The sequence below is a fragment of the Triticum urartu genome, chromosome 4 (assembly GCF_003073215.2).
Source record: "Triticum urartu cultivar G1812 chromosome 4, Tu2.1, whole genome shotgun sequence".
Lineage (NCBI taxonomy): Eukaryota > Viridiplantae > Streptophyta > Magnoliopsida > Poales > Poaceae > Triticum > Triticum urartu.
The window spans coordinates 191,594,368-191,615,383 of record NC_053025.1 but is presented as its reverse complement, the minus strand read 5'-3'; positions in this window follow the sequence as shown (position 1 = coordinate 191,615,383).

The window sequence follows — 21,016 nt, the reverse complement described above, 5'->3', positions numbered from 1 at the left end:
AATATCAAACGAATACCAAATTCACATGACTACTCATAGCAAGACTTCTCCCTTGTCCTCAGGAACGAACGTAATTACTCACAAAGCATATTCATGTTCATAATCAGAGGGGTAATAATATGCATATAGGATTTGAGCATATGATCTTCCACCAATTAAACCAACTAGCATCAACTACAAGGAGTAATCAACACTACTAGCAACCTACTAGCACCAATCCCGGACTTTGAGACAAGAATTGGATACAAGAGATGAACTAGGGTTTGGAGATGAGATGCTGATGGTGAAGATGTTGATGGAGATTGCCCTCTCCCGATGAGAGGAGCGTTGGTGATGGCGATGGTGATGATTTCCCCCTCCGGGAGGGAAGTATCCCCGGCAAAATAGGTCTGTCGGAGCTCTAGATTGGATCCGCCAAGGTTCCGCCTCGTGGCGGCGGAGTCTCATCCCGAAAAGTTCCTCCTTATTTTTTCTCATCGAAAGACCTCATATAGGAGAAGATGGGCATCGGAGAGCCACCAGGGGGCCCACGAGGTAGGGGGGCGCGCCCCCCACCCTCGTGAGAAGGGTGTGGGCCCCCTGGCCTTCATCTTTGGCGTGGATTTTTCTTTATTTCTTTTAAGACGTTCCGTGGAGTTTTAGGACTTTTGGAGTTGCGCGGAATAGGTCTCTAATATTTGCTCCTTTTCCAGCCCAGAATTCCAGCTGCCGGCGTTCTCCCTCCTTATGTAAACCTTGTAAAATAAGAGAGAATAGCCATAAGTATTGTGATATAAAGTGAAATAACAGTCCATAATGCGATAAATATCGATATAAAAGCATGATGCAAAATGGACGTATCAACTCCCCCAAGCATAGACCTTGCTTGTCCTCAAGCGAAAAGCCGATAACAATAAATATGTCCTTATGTTTAGAGGTAGAGGCGTTGATAAAAATAAAATACAGACATGAAGGCATCATGATTATTCTTATAACAACAACATATATAGGTTTTGTCATATGATTACTTATGTTCAAGTGATGATCTATTCACAATTCAAAAGTATAAATCATAAACCTTATTGGGTTCCAACAAACTATAATCTCAGTCATTGAAGCAATTGCAATTTATCATAACATCGGAAAGAGTCTATGTCAGAGCTAAAAAGCAAGTCCACATACTCAACTATCATTTAGTCCTCCATAATTGCTAACACTCACGCGATACTTGTGGTTACAGAGTTTTAATCGGACACAAAGAAAGATAGGGGCTTATAGTTTTGCCCCACAACCTTTTACCTCAAGGGTAATGTCAACAATAATGGTTCATGCTCCCCTACATCCAATTAGATATATATATATATATATCATGTTCTTTCCAACATACTGAGCTTGCCAAAGGATAAAATGAAAAAGGAAAGGTGAAGATCACCGTGACTCTTGCATAAGGTAGAAGATAATAATAAAGGATAGGCCCATCGCAGAGGGAAGCAGAGGTTGCCATGCACTTTTATGGTTGGATATATAAAATCTCAATGTGAAAGAACGTCACTTTATATTGCCACTTGTGATATGAACCTTTATTATGCAGTCTGTCGCTTTTATTACTTCCACATCACAAGATCGTATAAAGCTTATTTCTCCCACACCAATCAATCATACATATTTAGAGCAATTTTTATTGCTTTGCACCGATGACAACTTACTTGAAGGATCTTACTCAATCCATAGGTAGATATGGTGGACTCTCATGGCAAAACTGGTTTAGGGATATTTGGAAGCACAAGTAGTATTTCTACTTGGTGCTGAGAATTTGGCTAGCATGGGGGGAAGGCAAGCTCAACAAATTAGAGGAACCATGACAACATACTTTATCTCGGATATAAGAAAGACATAACTCATTACGTTGTCTTCCTTGTCCAACATCAACTCTTTAGCATGTCATATTTTAATGAGTTCTCCCAATCATAAAAGATGTCAATGATAATATATCTATATGTGAAAACCTCTCTTTCCTTATTACTTCCTATTAATTGCAACAATGACCAAAGCTATGTCTGCCAACTCCCAACAACTTTTAATCATCATACTCTTTCTATGTGAAGTCATTACTCTCAATAAGATCAATATGAACTCTTGGTTTCTTTTTATTCTTTTTCTCTTTTCTTTTATTCACCCAGGATCATGGCAAAATAATCAAGCCCTTGACTCAACACTAATCTTTATTATATATAGCTCACGGACTCGATTACATAGAGGGATCATAAAGCAAAACTCAAAACTAGATCATGCCATAAACTTTATTTTACTAGATCAAGATACTACTAATAGGATCGAACTAAGAAAAATGGTAAAGATAGGAGTTGTGATTGTGATACGATACCGGGGCACCTCCCCCAAGCTTGGCAGTTGCCAAGGGGAGTGCCCATACCCAGATACTCAATTCTTCTTTGTTGGAGGAGACGGTGGAGGTGTTGTTGATGATGCGAGCTTGTCATCCATCTTCCAAGGCATAGGTTCACCATCATAGAAAGATGATCGAGTCTCCGGAATCCTCAAATCTTCAGCCAAACTCATTCTTTTGAATCTATATTCATACTCACAGTTTTGGTTTTGAAGGTCATAGACTTGGGCTTGGAGGTGCTCGATCTTCTCATGTAGCTTGAAGATGGCCTCCTCGGTATTCTTGGCATCCGACTTGTAGTTGTTGGTGAACTCCGCGAGCATCATGTGGATAGCATTGATTCCACGCTCCACCATCCTTTGGCACTTGAAAACTTGTTGCTCCACTGCTTCGAGCCTCGTCTCCATGCTTCCGGTCCCCTTTGGTCCCTCTTTATCGCGGATGTGCAGCAACCCATCACGCATCTCAATGGTTTGAGGGTGTCGCAACACCTCCGCGAGGTAAGGGTTGATGACCTTCTCGAAGAACTTTTCCTTGGAGGCACTTGGGGCCGTCATGATAACCTAGATCTGTCAGAAAAATAGCTTGAAACAAGAAGAGGAGATTTTTGCGTGATACGGGAGTCAAAACCTTCGGGAGGTTATATAATGAATTTTTACTGACCAAAATATGTAACTTGCAAGAAAACGGAGTCCGGAGGGCACACGAGGCGCTCACGAGGTAGGGGGGCGTGCCCACCACCCTCGTGGGGCCCTCATGTCCTTCCCGGACTGCTACTTTTTTCTATTTTTCTAAATATTCCAAAACGGAGAAATATTGCCTTAAAAATTGTTTTGGGGTCGGTTTACTTACAGAGTCTGAAACGTTCCGGAAAGTGTCCCTTATGTATTTCTCCGGGGTTATGGTTTCAATAATATTGGTTTCAACATTTATGGGATTACCTGAGATATAATGTTTAATTCTTTGACCATTTACCACCTTCAGATTTGTGCCCTCGAAGTTGTTGATTTTTATGGCACCGGAACGATAGACCTCTTCGATGACATAGGGGCCTTCCCATTTAGAGAGAAGTGTTCCTACAAAAAATCTTAAACGAGAATTGTATAGCAATACATAATCACCTACATTAAACTCACGCTTTTGTATCCTTTTGTCATGCCATCTTTTAACTTTTTCCTTAAACAACTTGGCATTTTCATAAGCTTGGGTACTCCATTCATCAAGTGAGATAATATCAAATAACCTCTTCTCACCGGCAAGTTTAAAATCATAGTTGAGCTCTTTAATAGCCCAATATGCCTTATGTTCTAGTTCGATAGGTAAGTGACATGCTTTTCCATAAACCATTTTATACGGAGACATACCCATAGGATTTTTATATGCGGTTCTATAAGCCCATAATGCATCATCAAGTTTCTTAGACCAATTCTTTCTAGACCTATTAACAGTCTTTTGCAAAATTAATTTGAGCTCTCTATTGCTCAATTCTACTTGACCACTAGACTGTGGGTGATAAGGAGATGCAATTCTATGATTAACATCATATTTAGCAAGCATTTTACGGAAGGCACCATGAATAAAGTGTGAACCACCATCAGTCATTAAATATCTAGGGACTCCAAACCTCGGAAAAATAACTTCCTTAAGAATTTTAATAGAAGTGTTATGATCAGCACTACTAGTTGGAATAGCTTCTACCCACTTAGTAACGTAATCAACATCAACTAGAATATGTGTGTACCCATTAGAGGCAGGAAAAGGTCCCATATAATCAAAGCCCCAAACATCAAATGGTTCAATAACAAGTGAATGATTCATAGGCATTTCTTGACGTCTACTAATATTACCAATTCTTTGACATTCATCGCAAGACAAGACAAACTTACGGGCATCCTTGAAGAGAGTAGGACAATAAAAACCAGATTGCAATACCTTATGTGCAGTTCTATCTCCAGCGTGGTGTCCTCCATAAGACTCAGAATGACACTTGCGTAGGATCTGTTCCTGTTCATGCTCGGGTACACAACGTCTAATGACACCATCTACTCCTTCCTTATAAAGATGTGGGTCATCCCAAAAGTAATGTCTTAAATCATAGAAAAACTTTTTCTTTTGCTGGTATGTGAAGTTAGGTGGTATAAACTTAGCAACAATATAGTTAGCATAATCAGCATACCATGGAGTACTACGAGAAGTACTTATAACATTCAATTGTTCATCAGGAAAGTCATCATTAATAGGTAGTGGGTCATCAAGAATATTTTCTAACCTCGATAAGTTGTCTGCAACGGGGTTCTCAGCACCCTTTCTATCAACAATATTCAAATCAAATTCTTGTAGCAAGAGAACCCATCTAATAAGTCTAGGTTTAGCATCTTTCTTTTCCATAAGATATTTAATAGCAGCATGATCAGTGTGAATAGTTACTTTAGAATCAACAATATAAGATCTGAACTTATCACAAGCAAATACAACTTCTAAAAGTTCCTTTTCAGTAGTAGCATAATTACTTTGAGCATTGTCTAGAGTCTTACTAGCATAATGGATAACATTTAATTTCTTATCAACTCTTTGCCCTAGAACAGCACCTACAGCATAATCACTAGCATCACATATAATTTCAAAGGGTAAATTCCAATCAGGTGGCTGAACAATAGGTGCAGAGACTAATTCTTTCTTAAGTATTTCAAATGCTTCTACACAATCATCATCAAAGACAAATGGTATATCTTTTTGCAATAAATTAGTCAGAGGCCGAGAAATTTTTGAGAAGTCCTTAATGAACCTCCTGTAAAATTCGGCGTGACCAAGGAAACTTCTTATACCTTTGATGTCCTTGGGACATGGCATCTTTTCAATAGCATCAACCTTGGCTTTATCAACTTCAATACCTCTTTCAGAAACTTTGTGCCCCAAGACAATACCTTCATTAACCATAAAGTGGCACTTTTCCTAGTTCAAGACAAGATTAGTTTCTTCACATCTCTGCAAAACTCGATCAAGATTGCTCAAGCAATCGTCAAAAGAAGAACCATAGATGGAAAAGTCGTCCATGAAAACCTCACAAATCTTTTCACAAAAGTCAGAGAATATAGCCATCATGCATCTTTGAAAGGTAGCAGGTGCATTACATAAACCAAAAGGCATACATCTATAAGCAAAAGTACCAAAAGGGCATGTAAAAGTAGTCTTTGATTGATCTTTAGCCGACACAGGTATTTGAGAGAAACCAGAATAACCATCTAGAAAGCAATAGTGTGTATGTTTGCATAATCTTTCTAGCATTTGATCAATAAAAGGTAAGGGGTAATGATCTTTCTCAGTAGCTTTATTTAATTTCTGGAAATCAATTACCATCCTATAACCTGTGATTATTCTTTGTGGAATCAATTCATCTTTATCATTAGGAACAACAGTAATACCTACCTTCTTAGGGACACAATGGACAGGACTTACCCACTCACTATCAGCAACGGGATAGATTATACCTGCCTCCAGAAGCTTTAGTATTTCTTTTCTTACCACTTCTTTCATTTTAGGATTCAGACGTCGTTGAGGATCACGAACTGGTTTGGCATCTGCTTCCAAATTTATTTTATGTTGACATAGAGTGGGACTAATGCCCTTAAGATCATCAAGAGTATATCCAATAGTAGCATGATGCTTCTTCAGAGTTTTCAATAATCTTTCTTCTTCATGCTCTGAAAGGTTAGCACTAATAATAACAGGATATATCTTCTTTTCATCAAGATAAGCATATTTAAGATTATCAGGCAAAGGTTTAAGCTCAAACACGGGATCACCCTTGGGTGGAGGAGGATCCCCTAGGATTTCAACAGGCAAATTGTGTCTCAGAATAGGTTCTTGTTTAAAGAATACTTCATCTATTTCCCTTCTTTCATTCATGAACATATCATTTTCATGGTCTAGCAAATAGTGTTCTAAAGGATCACTAGGAGGTACGGCAATAGAAGCAAGACCAATAATCTCATCCTTACTAGGTAATTCTTCCTCACGATGTTGTTTACTAAATTTAGAGAAATTAAACTCATGAACCATATCATCCAAGCCAACAGTAACAACATTCTTTGTGCAATCTATGGTAGCATTGATAGTATTTAAGAAGGGTCTACCAAATATAATGGGACAAAAGCTATCTTGTGGGGAACCAAGAACAAGAAAATCAGCAGGATATTTAGTTTTCCCACACAAGACTTCAACATCTCTAACAATTCCCATTGCTAAAATAGTATCTCTATTGGCAAGTTTAATTGTGACATCAATATCTTCTAACTCAGCAGGTGCAATTTCATTCTTAATTTCTTCATATAAAGTATGTGGTATAACACTAGCACTAGCACCCATATCACATAAGCCATGATAACAATGATCTCCTATTTTAACAGAAATAACAGGCATGCCTACCATAGGTCTATGTTTATCTTTAGCACAAGGCTTAGCAATTCTAGCAGTTTCACCTTCGAACTGAATAACATGCCCATCAATATTATCAGACAAGAGATCTTTAACAATAGCAATATTAGGTTTGACTTTAAATTACTCAGGAGGTGTATAAGTTCTAATATTGCTTTTACAAACAACAGTTGAAGCTTTAGCATGATCCTTTATTCTAACAGGGAAAGATGGTTTCTCAATATAAGAAGTAGGAACAATAGGATTATTATAAGTGACAATCTTTTCTTCAACTTTAATAGGTGCAGCTACTTTTACTTCTATGGGAGGATGATATTTAAACCACTTCTCCTTAGGGAGATCAACATAAGTAGCAAAAGATTCACAGAAAGAAGCTACTATCTCAGAGTCAAGTCCATATTTAGTGCTAAACTTACGGAAAATATCGGTATCCATAAAAGATTTAACACAATCAAACTTAGGTGTCATACGTGACTCCTTACCTTTGTCGAGGTCCCAATCTTCAGAGTTGCGTTTAATTCTATCCAATAAATTCCATCTGAATTCAATAGTCTTCATCATAAAAGAGCCAGCACAAGAAGTATCGAGCATGTTGCGATTGTTTTCAGAAAGCCGAGCATAAAAACTTTGCATAATTATTTCTCTCTGGAGCTCATGATTGGGGCATGAATATAACATTGATTTAAGCCTCCCCCAAGCTTGAGTGATGCTTTCTCCTTCGCGAGGCCATAAATTATATATATAATTGCGATCACGATGAACAAGATGCATAGGGTAATACTTTTGATGAAATTCCAACTTCAATCTTTTATAGTCCCTGATCTCATATCATCACATTGCCTATACCATACCAATGCGTCTCCCTTCAAAGAAAAAGGGAAGACCTTCTTCTTAGCAACATCATCGGGTATACCTGCAAGCTTAAATAATCCACAAACTTCATCCACATATATTAAGTGCTCATCAGGATGCTTTGTTCCATCTCCTGTAAAAGGATCAGCTAGCAGTTTTTCTATCATACCCGAAGGATACTCATAAGGAATTTCATTTTCAATAGGTTCACTAGGTTGAGGAGCAACTCTTTGCTCTACTAGATAGGGTGAAGATACCCCGAACAAGCCCCTCAGAGAATTACTTTCCATAGTAACAAGTGACAGTAAATTTCAGCACACTATATAAATTTTTCATTACCAAATTCCACCTACCAAAGGCGCTACACTCCCCGGCAACGGCGCCAGAAAAGAGTCTTGATGACCCACAAGTATAGGGGATCTATCGTAGTACTTTCGATAAGTAAGAGTGTCGAACCCAACGAGGAGCAAAAGGAAATGATAAGCGTTTTTAGCAAGGTATTCTCTGCAAGTACTGAAAGAAGTGGTAACAGATAGTTTTGTGATAGGATAAATTGTAACGAGCAACAAGTAACAAAAGTAAATAAAGTGCAGCAAGGTGGCCCAATCCTTTTTGTAGCAAAGGACAAGCCGGAACAAACTTTTATAATAGGAAAAGCACTCTCGAGGACACATGGGAATATCGTCAAGCTAGTTTTCATCACGTTCATATGATTCACGTTCGATACTTTGATAATTTGATATGTGGGTGGACCGGTGCTTGGGTGCTGTTCTTACTTGAACAAGCATCCCACTTATGATTAACCTCTATTGCAAGCATCCGCAACTACAACAAAAGTATTAAGGTAAACCTAACCATAGCATGAAACATATAGATCCAAATCAGCCCCTTACGAAGCAACGCATAAACTAGGGTTTAAGCTTCTGTCACTCTAGCAACCCATCATCTACTTATTACTTCCCAATGCCTTCATCTAGGCCCAAATAATGGTGAAGTGTTATGTAGTCGACGTTCACATAACACCACTAGAGGCTAGACAACATACATCTTATCAAAATATCAAACGAATACCAAATTCACATGACTACTCATAGCAAGACTTCTCCCTTGTCCTCAGGAACGAACGTAATTACTCATAAAGCATATTCATGTTCAAAATCAGAGGGGTAATAATATGCATATAGGATTTGAACATATGATCTTCCACCAATTAAACCAACTAGCATCAACTACAAGGAGTAATCAACACTACTAGCAACCTACTAGCACCAATCCCGGACTTTGAGACAAGAATTGGATACAAGAGATGACACTACTAGAAAAAGGGCTATACACTACTAGAAAAAGGGCTATAATGGGATTGATACTAATGGCGCACCAGACAAGCGGTGCGCCATTAGTACTAATGGCGCACCACCTACTGATACGCCATTAGAGTTGAAACTACTAATAGCGCACCTGGCCCAGGGTGCGCCATTAGTATCAATTTTTTTTAACTAGTGCGCCTGTCCAAACATACTAATGGCGCATACAGATACAGTGCGCCATTACTAGTACCAGCCGGAAAGTGCGCCACTAATGTTGTTTTTTTAGGGTGGCGGGTGGGACGTAAAATTCCCCGCTCTCAGCCCCTAGTCCACTACTAGAAAAAGGGCTATAGATGGGATTGATACTAATGGCACACCAGACAAGCGGTGCGCCATTAGTATATACTAATGGCGCACCACCTACTGATACGCCATTAGAGTTGAAACTACTAATGGCGCACCTGGCCCAGGGTGCGCCATTAGTATCAATTTTTTTTAACTAGTGCGCCTGTCCAAACATACTAATGGCGCATCCAGATACAGTGCGCCATTACTAGTTGTAACTAGTAATGGCGCACCAGCCGGAAAGTGCGCCACTAATGTTGTTTTTTTATTATATTTTTTATTCCCTTTTTTGCAAAACTACTAATGGCGCACTCTTCCACCGTGCGCCATTACTAGTTTAAACTAGTAATGGCGCACTGTGGGACAGTGCGCCATTAGTATTTTTTTTTGCAAAACTACTAATGGCGCACCACCAGGAGGTGCGCCATTAGTAACCTGGATTACTAATGGCGCATTTAGAGTTGGTGCGCCATTAGTAAGTGGGCAGCAACAAGATATTTTGGACAGCCTCTCCTACCCACACTCACTTTCTCCCCACTTCATTTTCTCCACCTCCTCCTTGTCTTGGGTGCCTCCTCTCTTTCACCTCATTTCCACCATAGATTCATTCAATTTAAGTGGTTAAATTACCTTGTTTTGATAGGTAAGTAAGGGGGGAAGCTATATTTATGTTGTTCTCCCTACAACAATGTGCACATGCACTTTTTATGGCCTAGCTAGATCTATGTATGTTCGTGGTGTTGCATATGTTTGTGGTGTTGCATATGTGTTTGTGTTTGGAGGTGTACCGGTATTTGAAATTCGATAGTTGCCAATATTTTGCCGGAATGTTGATTCATTTCCGTTTCGGCGAGAATTTTGGCATTAAGCATTCTTTTTGGTCCTATTTTTAGGGAAAGTCATGCCAAATTTTTTCTTGGTTCTAAAATATCGTTTTGCTCTACCCCGCAGGCGACCATGGTCCGCATGATGACCGAAGGCATCGTGAATAGGTTTTTGAGGTCCGCGAAGGCTGAGATGCTTCAAAAGAACGAGACGGAGATAAGATGTCTGTGTCGAAGATGCAAGCTGAAGAGCCTTATTGCGGACCCGGAATCCGGGCAGGTGCGGGACCACCTGCTCTTGCGTGGTTTCATGGATGGCTATCGGTGGCAAGGTGATGAAGATGACTACGAAGTCGTCCATGGGGGGCGGGCAAGAAATGAGGAAGGGCAGCAAGACAACCACCGTGGCTCGGGCGGGCGAGAAGACGAAGAATCCCCAGGAGATGATCACGACGGTGATGCTATACACAGTCATCATGTAGAAGATGTAGGACATGATGATGAGGAAGATGCCGGAGCAGTCGACGGGCATGATCATGAAGATGATGATGCCGGCGGAGCAGACGACGCTGGACCATCGATGGGCTGGGTGCAGGACCCTCATATTCAAGAGCTGCTTCTCAAGCAGATGGATAACGCAAGAGCTGCCGCCCGAGAGAAAGCCAAGATGGATCAACTTGAGTTAGATGCGGTTACTCCATTGTATGAAGGATGCACACCCGAGGATACCCGCCTGAAAGTAACGCTCATGGCTCTAGAGATGAAGGTAAAACACAAAATGTCCGACGCATGCTTCGACGAGAACATGTCATTCTGGCACGAACGTCTTCCCGAGGGGAACAAGTGCCCGACCAGTTTGGAGGAGGCGAAGAAAATCGTGTGTCCTCTGGATTTACCGCACATGAAATACCATGTGTGCATGAACAATTGCATCATTTATCGGGACGAGCACGCGGAGTCTACCATATGTCCGGTGTGCGGCGTCACTCGATACAAGAAGAGGAAGAAAGCTCCTCGAAAAGTGGTGTGGTACTTTCCGATCACTCCTCGTCTGCAGCGGTATTTCGCGGACCCTAAGGTAGCAAAGCTCCTGCGTTGGCACGCGGATAGGGAGGAGAAGAAGCGAGAAGATGACGCAAATGATCCGGAGATAGATAAAAAAGACAAGATGCTGAGTCACCCTAAGGATGCGAGCCAGTGGCAAGTGTTGTACTTCGAAGACCCAGAATTTGGGAATGATCCAAGGAACATCGTGCTGGGCGCGAGCACCGATGGAGTCAATCCGTTTGGCAGCCAGAGAAGCACACATAGCACCTGGCCTGTGTTTGTGTGGATGTACAACCTTCCCCCCTGGTTGTGCATGAAGAGGAAGTACATTCACATGAGTATGCTAATTGAAGGACCGAAACAACCAGGGAACGACATCAATCTGTATCTGGGGCTGCTGAAAGAGGAGCTTGACACGCTGTGGAAAACGCCAGCCAATACGTGGGACGCCGAGAGAAAGAATATTTCCCTATGAGAGCCGCGCTGCTCACGACGATGCACGACTATCTCGGTTACGGATATGTCGCGGGGCAGGTGGTCCACGGATTTTCTGGATGCGTCAGGTGCATGGATGACACAACGTATCGCCAGCTAGATAGAGATCCCGGGTCTTCGGAAACCGTGTTCATGGGACATCGAAGGTGGCTTCGCGACGATGACCCGTGGAGAAAACGCAAGGATCTGTTTGATGGTGAAACCGAACCCCGAGGACGCCCGCGTACGAGGAGCGGCGAGGAAATAGACGAGCTGTTGAAAAATTGGAAAGACTGCCCACTGCCGGGAAAGAAGCAAAAGGCGCCAGAGCCGGGAAAGAAGCGAAAGGCGCCAGAGCCGCTGCTGAAGGTATGGAAAACGAGGTCTGTTTTCTGGGACTTGCCGTACTGGAAGATCCACCGTGTGCCTCACAGCCTTGATGTCATGCATATCACGAAAAACGTGTGCGAGAGTCTGCTTGGTACCCTGCTCAACATGCTAGAGAGGACCAAAGATGGGCCGAAAGCAAGGGCAGACTTGAAATCAATGGGCATCAGGCAGGAGCTTCATGCTATATATGATGATCATGATGATGATGATGAGGCGAAGCAGGACACGGAAAGTCGTCACAAAGGCAAAAAGGCCAAGAAGACCAGAAATGACTACCCTCCCGCGTGCTTCACTCTAAGTCAGGAGGAGATCGAGCAGTTTTTCACCTGCCTCGTAGGAGTAAAACTTCCTTACGGTTACGCGGGGAAGATAAGCAGATACCTAGACCCAGCGAAGCTGAAGTTCAGCGGGATGAAGTCTCACGACTGTCACGTGCTGATGACGCAGATACTTCCAGTTGCAATCCATGGGATCATGGACGCGCACATCCGTGAAACCCTATTTGGCCTATGCAACTTTTTCGACGTCATCTCTCGGAAGTCTGTTGGCGTGAGGCAACTCAGAAGGCTATAGGAAGAGATCGTGGTGATACTATGCGAGCTTGAGATGTACTTCCCGCCCGCATTCTTCGACGTTATGGTGCATCTGCTGGTCCATATCGTGGACGATATCATCCAACTCGGGCCGACGTTCCTGCACAGCATGATGCCATTCGAAAGGATGAATGGTGTCATCAAAGGATATGTTCGCAACATGTCACGTCCAGAGGGAAGCATAGCCAGGGGCTTTCTGACCGAAGAGTGCATCTCCTACTGCATGAATTATCTAGGCATCGAGAACCCCGTTGGTCTGCCCGTCAACAGGCACCTCGGCAGGCTCGCTGGATGGGGTCACCGTGAGGGTCATCACGAAATGCATGTCGACTTCGAGGGTCGACTCGCCGACTTTGAAAGAGCAAACCTAGTCGCGCTACAACACATAGACGTGGTCGATCCTTGGGTGGTACAGCACAAAACCTTTATTAAGAAGACGTACAATGACCGAGGCCAACAGAGGACGGACGGAGATATACTCAAAGAGCACAACTCATGTTTCACGCGTTGGTTCAAGCAGAAGCTTCTGTCGTACCCTTTACATGAGGATTCTTCCGCGGAAGAACAACTCATATTCGCCTTGTCACAGGGCGCCGAGCACAACCTGATGACCTATGAGGCGTACGATATCAACGGCTACACATTCTATACCGAGGCCAAGGACATGAAGAGCGATGGTTATCAGAACTTCGGGGTAATGATGGAATCCTACACCGGTAACGACAAGGACAGATACTACGGAAGGATCAAGGAGATCTGGGAGCTGAGCTACGCTGGAGAGAAGGTCCCGATGTTCCGTGTCAGATGGGCCAAGAGCGTCCTAAAAGAAGACCGGTATTTCACCACCGTGGTTATACCCGAAGCCAAATCCAAGACCGCGGGCGCAAACGTCACCGCGAAAAATGAGCCATGGGTACTGGCTTCCCAAGTGGACCAATGCTTCTTCATTACCGACCCGTCAAAGCCCAGTCGTGTTGTCGTGAGGAGAGGCAAAAGGAAGATCATCGGAATGGATGGAGTAGCCAATGAGCAAGACTTCAACAAGTATGGCGACCCGAGGATCGAACATGACGACGATGATGAAGTAGCAGCATACACCACAAGAAGAAGCAGGACCACCCTACCTAAAGGACGTCCGTTCCACAGAAGAACTCCATTTGCGAAAAAGAAGGGCAAGAAGATTGTGAACAGATAGCTAGCTAAGATCGATTGTATTTAAATCGTAGCCTTCATTTCTCGATTGTATTTCATGGGAACTTTTTGAACTATCATGAATATTTTTAAATTTCATGGACACTTGATCTCGATCCCCCTCCATCTCGATCGCTATCCCACCTCGCCAGATCCGGTCCCCCTCGCCGCCGAGCACCCCCCGGTCCACCAGCCGCCGCCGCCGACCCCCTGCACCCTCGATTCCCCTACTCAACCGCCGCCGCCGACCCCCCCGCACCCCTCCCCTACTCAACCGCCGCCGCCGACCCCCCGCACCCCGCGCACCCTCCCCCGCTCCACCGGCATTACTGTTTGATGTAATTTTTTAGAAAATTATTACTGTCTTATAAAAAAATATTACTATTATGATTTAAACAAGTTTGAACATATTTAAACACAAATAAGTATCAAACAACATTTTAAATGGATAAAAAAATTGTGGAGCCTGGGAATCGAACCCAGGACCTCCTGGTGTGAGAACTGGCTGCTGACCAGTCGAGCTAGTAGAGGGAACTTGGTGTGGATCAGTTCAGGTGGAAGATAACCTGTTGGCTCGAGCAGAAATAAAAAAAATACAATGGCGCACCACGGTGGGGTGCGCCATTAGTATGGATATACTTATGGCGCACCGAGGGGTGGTGCGCCATTAGTATTGTGCCCGGCCCCATCCATATTCCCCTCCCTCCCCGGCCCCTCCCTATCCCCTCTCTCTCCCTCGCCCTCGCCCTCGATCCCCTTCCCCTCTCCTCTCCCGACGCCGCTGCCCCGCAGCCTCGACGCTGCCCCGCCGCCCTGACGCCGCCTCGACGCTGCCCCGCCGCCCTGACATCCTTGGTGGGAGCCCCTAGATTGCCGGATTCGTCGTCGTCTTCAACCTACAGTCACCGGCGCGTCCGCGACGATTGTCGCCGTTCTGCTGCTCCTAAGCCACCAACGGGCCATCGTGTGCCTCCTCGGTGAGGCACTCAACCATTCCCTTCTCCTTCCCGTGCGGAACCGCCGTCGTATTCGTCGCTCTGTTCGAGGCCGAAGCCATCGTCCGCCATGGCCACGAGCTCATCGTGGCCGTGCTTTTTCCCCGCGTCTCTGGCCGCCCCAGTTCGCCCCCTCGCACGTGTGCACCTGCCCACGGCTGCGCCCTGCCCGCTGCCTTGCAACAGCTGCTGCTGCGCGCGCCTGTAGCCACCACTGCCGTGTCTAACAGCTGCTGCTGCTGCTAGACATTGAATCGTGCTGCTTCCTTCCTCAGTTAACCCAAGTGTCAATTTTTTTTTCAGTTTCGTCAGAATAAAAATGTACAAGGAGTCATTCTGTCCAACTCTGCTGAAAAATAGTTTTCTTGAGTTTTGATCATCAAGAGGACTCATCTTGTAAACGAACTCGTGCTGATAGTTGCAGCTTGCATTAGCTACAGTTTCAAGTCTTGAAATGAAATGCAAGGTTGCTGATACTGTAACCCAGATCACACAGATCAATTTTTTTTTCAATTTATGCAACTGTAAGAGTACCAAATAGATTACACAAATCATTTTTGATCTGCAAGGTTGTTGTTGCTGTGATGGAGCAACTCTGTAAGATGGAGTACATGAGTACTGTAGTAGTAACTCTTGATTAATTATGGCATTGTGTGTCATAATTTGCTAGGTTGCATGGCATGTGCTGGATGAAGCTTATGGTGTAGTATCTTAATTGACTGATGTTGATGAACCTTTCCTGTACATATTTGGTTTGGTTGATTGCCTGGCATGAGCTAGCTGAAATGATCTATTTCTCCTGATGTGAAATGATCCCTTTCTCCTGAAATGTTGATTAATTTCCGTTTCGGTTGAGAATGGGGCACTCCTAGGTCAAGAAAATTAGCAAAGGTCATGCCCAATTTTCTTCGATGGTTCAAATATCAATTATGTGTGCTTCGACGAGGCCAACAATCCGTATGTTGATCACTTTTCCAAATAAAGCCATCTTGAATACTCCACGGGGTCATCTCTAATCTCGAGTCGGACTCGTTCATGTAGCTGACTGGACCATCCGACTCTTGCAGCGTCTCTGCAGGTCGTATACTACGTCGGATGATGATGACTCCAAAAGCAAAGTTGACCGTTTCGACGTTACGAACAACTCCTGTGTTGAACACTTCTTCATCCGAAGCCATCTAGATAAGTAGTTGAGCCCATCTTCAGCCTCTGGTCGGATTGGCCTCGACAGTTTCTACTGTTCACGGCAGCAAGCTTCCCCGGCAAGGTTACTGTTCACGGCGGCAAGCTCTCCCCCGGCAAGGTTACTGTTCACGGCAGCAAGCTCTCCCCCGGAAAGGTTACTGTTCACGGCGGCAAGCTTTCCCCGGCAAGGTTACTATTCACGGCGGCAAGCTTTCCCGGCAAGGTTACTGTTCACGGCGGCAAGCTTTCCCGGCAAGGTTACTGTTCACGCCGGCAAGCTAACTTTTGCATATGAATCTGGCTCTAACTTTTGCATATGAATCTGGATTCGTGACCATGCCAAAATCTGGTGTCAACAACCCCTTTTCCTTTGTCTTTTGTGGGTTGCAAGGAAGCTACTGTCTTAGCTAGCTTAGCTTGTGCACAAATCCCAGTGTTACAACCTTGTATCTTTGCAACAACCAAGTTTCTAGACACACCCCTGCATCATGCAATAGTGCCTTCAAGATCCAAGGCAATATCACAAACATCATAGGCAATTTGACCAAACTCACAACCTTGTATCTTTGCAGCAACCAACTTTCTAGACACACCCCTCAAGAACTAGGTTACCCTGAGAACGTGGACTTGGACCTTAGCAACAACACACTAACAGGTTCTATCCCAAAACACCTAGGCAATATCACAAACATCTCTCAATTGTTCCTTGACAATAACCAACTTTTTGGCGACATTCCTCGAGAATTAGGTTATTTGGTCAACTTAGAGATCTTGTTCCTTGACAATAACCAACTTTTTGACCAAACTTTGTTCCTATTTATAGAGAAACATGGCCAACAACGATGAGGCCGGGGGTTCGGGCGGCAAGAAATTCTGGGAGCTGTCCCAGGAGATGGAGGAACAACCTCACTTGTATGAGGACGCCGCCTTCCCCACCGATCCTGAGACCACTGATGGTACCGCCGAGGATGACCCCACTGATGCCACCACTGATGGTGCCGCCGAGGATGCCACCACTGATGATGGCGGCGCACGCACAGATGGCAGCCAACCGAAGAGGCAATGGAAGGACCGGCGCCCGACCGTGCTCCGCACCCTCAAGGAGGAAGTTACTGAAGTGGACTCCAACGGGAATCCAACGGCGCCTGAACGAATAGTCAAGGGGTACTCGCTTCAGCTCGGGTGCATTCTCCGGAGCACCGTCTCGATCAACACCGAGAACCTCAGGCATCCTACCGAGGGAATTTGCGCAACCTCCTCTTCACGAAGCTGCATGAACGATACAAGTTCCCCGCTGAATTTGAAAACACAAGCCTCAAAGGGAATAAAGTTAACAATGCTGCCCTCACGAAGATGAGCACGGCCCTGTCTACTTGGAAAAGCAATGTGAAGAGAATGATCGAGAAAGTGAGAGTTATGAGAAGATCAAGGAGAAAAATCCTTCGATCACCGAAGATGACTACAACGACTTCAAGATCAATTGCTCGAGCACCGCAAGCTCCAAATCAAGTAGGTGGGGGAAAGAAATGCGGGATCTGAACTTAGGGGAACACACACTCGGTCCCGGCGGTTACAGAGTGGCGGAGCCTATATGGGACAAGGAGGAGGCAGACCGTGCCGAGCAAGGCCTACCGCCCCTCTTTGATAAATACGGTGACAAGCAAACCAGGAACTTTGTCAGGGTCCGGTACAAGAAGGACCCGAAAACAAAGGAGCTTACCACGGATCCGAAGACCAGGGCGCTTGAGCTTGTTCTGGTAAGGAATACACCCCCGCGTAATTAGCTCCATATGGTTGCATTCTAATTAATGAAGCCAAATTTCTAAATGGTTCACATTCCTTCCGCAGGTGACTGAAAGCAGTAGCGCGGGGTCGACTAAGAGCAACCCTTGGGACACCACTCTAAATAGGGCGTTGAATGTAATGAAGAACAAGGATAAGCTTAGTAAGCCGACGTCAGCTGGTCGTGTGGCCGGCAAAGGCTTGTCGACAAAATGGTCGTCATACTATAACACTGGTGGGCGAAAGGAGAAAAACACCAGCTCGGAAAGCCAGGCGCGCGAGGTTCAAGAACTCAGGGCACAGGTGGCGCGGATTCCGGAGATCGTCCAAGAGCAAGTGCAACAACAACTCGGAGCGACGATCACCGCCATTGTGCCTACCTTGATCCAGGGGATTAGTGCGTGGATTGCGGGCGGCCAACAGGGGCCGCCCCCGATTCCTAGCTTCACGGCCAGCAACTCGCAGAACGCGATGGCGGGGCCATTGGTGTCTCCGACGCAGGCACGGGAGCTTAATGCACCCGGGTGTACGTCGGCCGACACCTCTGCAGCAAGCGGCCCCTCCGTCAACTGCACGCCCGCCGTTGGCGGTGCCTCGACATTAGCCGAGCTCGACGCCATCATCACGGTAACTAATTAAGCCTCTCTCGGCCGAGGACTTCATCTCCTTGCCTTTGACTGGGCATCCCTGACGCCCTACATGTTTTCGCAGGGCGCCACCGACGTTCCGTGCACTCTCCTGCACTTCGTGAACAACGAGTTGGTCGATGTCGCCAAGGGAAAAATCGTTCAACCGGGCAACCCCTTGTTCCACGGTACCCAGATGCCACCCAACTTGTTTAGGGTTCAACTGGTTCGGGTGCTGCCAGGCTGCGACGAGTTGTTACCTCCGATTCGACCCGTCGGGGCCGACGATGATGACGTGATGACCCTCAGCGCCTGCCTGAGCTGGCCCCTGCTTTGGCCGAAGAGCCAGATTCGTTTGGGGGCGGGGGACACCACCCCAAAGACAACACCGCCAGTCGTGCCGGCGCCAAGTCGGCCCCATGGCAAGACCGCCGCAACGGTGCCGGACATCCCTATGCCACTGGATCCAAACATGCATATGACACAGGATCAGAATGACGACGACGATGATACATTTGCCAACGTCGATCAGTACTTTGCCGATCATGGGTACGGTGGCGACTTCATGGGGCCTCCTTCTCAAGAACCCAACCCAACAAAAGACGTGCGCGATCTAGCTGCTACCGCGGAGAAGCCAAGTTGCAACAGGCGTCGTCTGCAGTTCAGCTCTCAGGAGACGCCTCCAGCTGCCGACTTCACCGAGCCTCAGATAGGCGAGGTGCGAAATATGATCAGCCCCAACACACTCAAGAAGGCGGTCTGTGAGCAGAACTCGGTCCCATTACAGGAGAAGAAGAAGGCACGCAAAAGAAAGACTAACAAGGGTGCGGGCCAGCCGGCACCGAGTACGATCCGTGCTCAGGACGGGCCACCTTCACCTGAGGATATCTCGAGGAGGGTGCATGTGGCGGGTAGGCCGATGCTACCGAGAAATATGCTCGATGCTGCAACCGGTGCTATGCGGAGTCTGCATGACAGTGTTCTTTCTTTGGAGAAGCGGCGTCTCGGAGAGAAGGATGTGGCATACCTGGTTTTCGTGGCCAAGGTGCCAGAGGGCAAGGGCTTTGTGGATAACTCCATCGGGGGTACGATCGTCCTACGGTTTGATGACATCCACGCTATGTTGAACCTTCATCCGCTGCACTACACCTTCGTTCGGCTATTTTCGCTGAGTATGGAGATGCGGATCATTCGCGACAAGACCCCGGACATCGTGATAGTCGACCCCTTCTACATGCGTGCCAAGATCTTGGGCAGCGCTGGGGACCGGCAAGTCGCGAGTTCTTACCTCGAAGGCGTCATTCTGGCAAACCAAGATAAGGATAACTTCCTTGTGCCTTACTTTCCCGAGTAAGTCCTCCCCTCAACCGCCCCGTAACATATGAATTCTTAGATTTCGATCGTTTTTCTTTTAACATTCCGTGTTTTCTGCAGTGACACACGTTGCACGCTCATCCTCCTAAGCCCCAAATATTCCATGGCCACGTATTTCGACCCGGACCGTCAGTCGAACGTAGACTACACAAATGTCAAGAAGGTTCTTGATGATGTTCTCCCCGGCTACGTCAAATCTGGAGGCACCTTCACCAGGCCTATTCGTAAGTACGGCAAGCACGTGTTCTCCCACAATACGACGTTCTGCTGCGTCAAGCAGCCGCCTGGCGGTCAGAAGGGTGCCTACTACGCCATCCATCACATGCGGGCGATCGTACGGGACCATCATCAACTTCTGCTACCGAGTAGACTCAAAGATTGGGCCGCGAGCGTGTCGGCAATCCAGGACGCGGACATCAGACAAGAATTCTTTCGCATCCAGTCGAAGTTTGCGGAAATCATCCATCAAGATGTCCTTCGTACCTCGGGGCAGTTCTACCTCAGAAATCAACCGTCCAATAGTGACATAGACAAAATCCTACAAATGCAGGCTGACAACGCCTGTTCTTTCATGACTCCCACGATAGACGGCGGCTTCATCCATGCTCCGGTCCCTTGAGTCGAGTCGAAAGCAGTGATGCTGTGTCTAGTTCTGAAACATCGATTGGCTCATGTTGTAATTAAACTTTAATGAACTTGTAGTATGTCTCTTTGGTTTCGAGAGTCGTTCAACTTAAGATGTAATCGATGCTATTAATGTCTTGCTTTTCTCTTCCGATCGTTCTGTTGCATACTTATATATTGCTTATGTATTGTCTGTGAATTGGTACTAACGTTTCGTTTGGCTACTGCATAGCGATGTCGTGGTATGTCGTGTACAAGGGTAAGGTTCCCGGAGTCTACGACGACTGGGAGGAGTGTCGGAGACAGGTTCACCGATTCAGCGGTAACAGTTACAAAGGGTACGCCACTAGGGCCGAGGCCGAATCTAGATACACCCGCTATCTAGCGGGAGAGGGGAGGGAGCGTTGGAGGAACTGGATGAAGACGAGTTTCATCGTGATGATGCTCATCGTGATGACCGCAGCTCTCTTCTATGTGATGGTAGTTTAGATGATCGATATCGACTTGTAATGTGAAGACAAACTCGCGGTCTCGAGACTTGTAATATAATGTTCTATCTTTGTTCGGTCTTTTCAATTTGGAGACTAATA